We start from the raw sequence: 5,372 nt of genomic DNA on the forward strand, positions 1-5,372 counted from the left end.
TTGTTTAAATTTGGAACACAACAAAAGCTCCTTTGCTACAGACACCATGACACCCATCATTCTTGCGTGAGATATCTCGGACTTTCACATCCCTTTACATTCTTTATTGTTTTTTCTCTCTCTCTCTCTCTCTCTCTCTCTCTTCTTCTTAAGTTTGTGATATGGTAGTAAAATTCTTTTGGTGTGTGTTTTATTTTACAGATAAAAAGAGCTTTAATCAGGACCCTTGGCTTGATTCAATCTTTGTCTTGGGTGAGCTGCCCAACTTTCTCTTCAGGTTCTCAAACTATCTGTTTACTCTTTTTTTTTTCTTTTTTCTTTTTTTACTGTAAAAATTCATTGCTCTTTCTTTGACTTTTCCTCCGACATTCTGTTTTCTGTTGGTTTTTTTTTTTTTTTTTTTTTTTTTCTATGGTAAAATCATTCTCTGTTGTGTTTAGTCTCTATAACCTGTATTTTGAGCTCAAAAAATCATGTTACATTTCATAATATTCACCTTACTCCCTCAGCCGTACACGTGGCAAACAATCTTGATTAGTTATATGGTGCGGTGTAGCTGGCATATGTAATCACACGTGTAAGATGAGTTCCGCACTTGTGGAGTCCACCATTTACCTTTAGACCTTTATATATTTATTATTTCTGCTAAACACCTATATATATATATATTAGTTTTTTAATCAAATTATTATACCTTTATATGTTTTAGAGTGAGATACACAATCTTTTTAATGAAAGTATAGCAATCATGTGCAGTGTCATTGTGCAAGTTTGCACATCACTTATTAGATTGACCACAATGCCCCTCACTTATATTCAATCAGCATAACATCTTTAAAGGACATTGTTGTCAATTTCCTTTTATAATTTATTATTTGTTAGCTTCACGTTTTCTTTTTTATAAATACAATAATATTTTAAATCTTTAAGATTGGGTTCAATTATTCTTTGTCATCAAATCAAAACAACAATTATTTTTTATTGCAGACAAGAATTATACTTCAGATCTTTTTAAAAACTTTACCGACTCACTTTTGTTGGGTTAACTTTTTTTTTTTAACATCTCTTGGACGAGGCACACTTGTTCATCCATGCAAGTAAAATGAAGAGACCCATAAAGGGAAATTCACGTCACTTGTTCTAGGCTGAAGCCACTTTACTGTTAAATTGGATACGTGAAATCCGGGGTACTTTTACCATTGATTACCAAATGACCTAAATACCCCATTCGTTTCCAAAGTCCTTCTATGGGACCCACAATATTATAGTGCTTGCTAGTTATTATATTTGACTATAGTGTCGAACACATGTCTTGGAAAAAGGGGCTTTTTTATTTTTATTTTTTTAATTTTAATTTTTGTATGGTTTTAATATTTATACTGCTTTGCTTGGTCCTCACCCCCCTAGAATCCACAAACGAATGTTAGGCCAAGAACGACTGTTAATGTAGGGTTTGGTGGCGGTCTCGATGTATTTAACCTCGGCTACTGTGCCTGTTTGGTCAGGTAGAGTCAGGCCTCAGTATTTTAAACTGCTATTAAAATAATGACTTTTTTTTGTTTTTTATATAAAATATTGGGTTTTTTTTTTTTTTTTCATTTTTGAGGTAAGAATTTGAAAAACAATTTGAACATAGAAAAAGTTTGTCACAGGTTTCTCAAAAAAAAAAAAAAAAAAAGTTTGTCACAGTTACAGTATCACACTAGTAGGACCCCAAATCGGAGAGAGAGAGAGAGAGGGTGTAAGTGGGAATTTAAAAAGTTGATAAAGGGTAGGCAAGGAAACAAGAATTGGACAGTGATTGCTTGCGCAAATCTAGCTAAAGCTAATCTGGGCTTCTTGGTCAAGCAAAGTGAAAGTGGGTTCGAGATAAGAGGGTTAAGTGAAACCAAGCAAAGCCATTTCCAAACCGTACATACACATTTACTTGGCCTCATTATGTTTAGACAGACAGTCCCAGCGTGGGTCAGAAGACACGCCCACAAGGCAATCCTTCATGGCCTCAGCTTCTTACAACACACAACTAGTTCTTCTACAAATTTTGCTTTCTTATGATAGGACAATAGAACCCATCACTCAAAGGGGGGGGTCTGTTTCACAAAGGAGAGCAGAAACTAGAAGAAAAAAACGTACAACTCTATTCCCATCAATATGTTATATCCCATGTTTCACTAGTCCTTTACGCTTTACAACTCATGTTCATTTCGAGTTTTTTGACCAAAATATGTGGCTACTCTTACTCACAATGTTCTATTTCAAGCTTCTTTCGAAAGATTTTGAAAAAAAAAAAAAAAAACCCAACTTTTTTATTTATCTCATTTTGTATGCGTGTGTGCATTTGTATTGCTAGGCTTTGTGGTGAAGATCAGTAGCAACTGGAGCTGTGAAGAATGGAGAAGGCTGTGGTTGTCACAACTTGGAGAATGCTTGTGAAGCAAATGGGTTTCTTTGGCTTATGTGAAGGTTGGGCTGATTATGGAATAAACCCCATTTTCAAAGTCCAATCTTTGCAACTCGCTCTGCTCTTTCTCTTCTGCTTTGCCTTTTGATGATGGTGTTGGTGGTGGTGATATTGGCGGGACGGCTCAATCTCTTAATTTTATGATATAATTTTTATTTCTTTTTCTTTTTCTTTTCATCATGATGTTGTCCATATTGAAAGTTTATGCAAATGTTCTTTCTAATGACACTAACTTGCCCTTTTGGTTTTGCATTTGTGCCTTACTGCTTCTTGAAGAAAACCCCAATATTCCTTCATAAATCAAAGAAAGAAAAAGCAGCAGATGATAGATTTTATGCAGTAAATATGGGGCAGACAACTCTGTTTAGGAGTTGGTGAGTACTGAGTAAAGCTTTTAATTTTTTGGGGTCCATTAATCTGCAGAGCATTCAATGTTAAAGCACTGTTTTATTATCAATTACAAAATTTTCTGTCAGTCTTTTGCTTCTGTCTCTTTACAATGTATTTTTTTGTTGTCTCCTGGAATTGATAGCTAGCATTAAATTCTACTAGGTACTTTCATTTTCATTATGTATGATACTTGTGAAGCAAAAAAGTTATCCTTGAGGATTTCCTTTTCAACGATAAAGATGTTGAATTCTATTCTTAATTTTGGTTTCAATTTGAACTGGTTTGTAATGTTCTTTTAGCATTATTAGCATTGGAATTTTCCATGCTATTCTATTATATAATTATAAATATTTTATTTTATAATTATAAAAAGTAACTTTATCATTATTTTATAATATTTTTACATTTTAAATTTTTATTTCTTTCTTTTATTCGTTAAAATAATATATTTATGTAATAAAATAATAAAATAATATATCTTAAAATTATATTTTCTCTTCTGTCTCTCTCCTCTCTTTCTCTCATTTTCAGCTTTCTTCTACAATGCAATTCTAAACACTGTAACAGCAAAAAAATTTACAATACTACTGTTTAGCATTCGTTAATGCATTTAGTTTTGAGCTTAAAATTCCAAATTTTTCTTAGATTTGTCATTAGTATTCTCCTCATGCTCTTAGATCTATGATTTTGGGGTATTAGGTGTATTTGAGGTGACAATGCAAGAACCATAGGGTCCAGTTATTAACACTGAAACTGCCGGTCTAGGTGTCCTAGAGTTTGCGCACTAACATAGAGAGAGGCATTTTGGAAAGAATAGCAAAAAAGACGGAGTAAGAAAACAGATGCAAAGACAAAGAAAGTTGAGGGTTTGAGTGATGGAAGGCCCTCATAGTCCATGGAAGTGTCCTATCAATTGTGTGCACTGCAATCTGGCTTCTCTCCTTCTGCTTTTGGTTTTTGTATGCATGTGAAAACCTGGCTTTTTGTTTATTTTAGCAGCTTATATACAGACTATTATTTTCAAAAGTTCTGATATATATCTTTTGTGGGTCCTGGAAACGATGCTAATTTCGAGGAAAGTGGAGTTTGGGTGAATACAAGGATAATTCTTAAGATTTGGCATTTGTGATTCGTGATGGAAATTCAATTACCATTTGGTGAAATTTCATTTCCACCCTTTTTCTTCTTTGATATTGTGGCTCTAAAAAGCTGGACAAGTTTTCTTTCAGCCAGATCTCCAGTGTGTCTGGATTGTGTTTTCGATTTTTTTTTTTGTTCCAAGGATTGTGGAGCTCGTAAGTCGTAATTAATATTTGTATACCATAGTCTATGCCTTTATTTTCGTGGATTCTGCACATTTTCGTCACAAAAAGTATGAGTGTTTTTTTTTTTTTTTTTTTTTTTTTTATCGGCCCATGGCCGAGGAGCCCCTTTTCTTCTCCTTTTTTTTCCCCCCCTTTTTTACTTTACTTGCTTTTCTTATATAGTCTTCATCTTCCTATCTCCTTCTTCCATCTGTTGATCATCCATTCGCCTCTCTTCTGGCCGTCCGTCCCATCAGAGGCCTTATCGGTACTCAAGTGGTTCACTCTGATCAACGTTACCCTGCTAAGGGGTTATATCCCCATTAATGCGGCCAGAGGGGTTAGGTGAATACATTAAGTGTGAATGTGACAGCTTGCTCTGGGCTTGTCCCCTCCCAAAAATTATCCTTAGTATGTCGAGGACGAAGAGGTCCTCGGCGTGGGTCAAAAAAGAGGCTTTCCCCAACTTAGCCTTGGCTGGTCAGTCTTCCTCGGCGCTGGCCTTGGGCCTGCTATGTGATGGGCTGTGGCTGTCAGGCCCACGGGCCCCACAATTGATATTAATAAAAATTTAAACTTTTATCTATTGTTTATCTGGTGGATTTTAGAACCCTTTTTTCTTATGGATTCAAGTACCCTTGTGGATTCGAGAAACCCTCGTGGATTCGAGGTTTACTACCAGAAATTTAAAATTTAGTTTCTGTTCTATCAAGAGAGCATCGCGTGTACTTTCTTCAGGCTTCCCGCATCAAGTAGTGTACGAGGTTGCATGAGGTGTATGACTAATTTATTTTGTGTTTTACCATCTTTGAAGGGTGTAGAGATAATGCCCATTGACAAATGTTGGATAAATCTTTCTAGTTTGTCATGCAATGGATATGTAAATGGAGTGGAAGGGTTTGTTGAGTATGCATTCCAACTTAGATATGAAGATTGTAATAATAGGTATAGAAGAACACGACTTGAGGTTGAAACACACTTCTCCATAGGGAGGGTAATAGTGATGAGTATGATGAAGATAGTTGTGATGACGAACAAAATGAAAGCCAAGAAAATAATAGGCCAAATCTCAAGGTTTGACAGTGGCATGGGTGTCAATATCAAGTCCAAAGATGTCTTGGACATCATCTCATCTAGTCGAGATTGTAGTAAGTGATATCAAGAGGATTGCTCGAAGGAAAATGAGGAATTTGAGGTCCGTTTGAAGAAATGGAAAA

The 5,372-nt window shown here is 35.2% G+C and overlaps 1 long non-coding RNA gene across 1 annotated transcript; it reads left to right on the plus strand.

Moving 5' to 3' along the window:
- Positions 1–1,656: 1,656 nt before the first annotated feature.
- Positions 1,657–2,948, plus strand: LOC112031761 (uncharacterized). The gene is made up of 2 exons (XR_002885010.2): positions 1,657–2,129; positions 2,351–2,948. It is a non-coding gene; the product is annotated as an uncharacterized LOC112031761 (long non-coding RNA).
- The last annotated feature ends 2,424 nt before the right edge of the window (positions 2,949–5,372 follow it).

Source organism: Quercus suber, unplaced genomic scaffold (genome assembly GCF_002906115.3).
Source record: "Quercus suber isolate HL8 unplaced genomic scaffold, Cork oak 2.0 scaffold_110, whole genome shotgun sequence".
In the NCBI taxonomy this organism is placed as follows: domain Eukaryota; kingdom Viridiplantae; phylum Streptophyta; class Magnoliopsida; order Fagales; family Fagaceae; genus Quercus; species Quercus suber.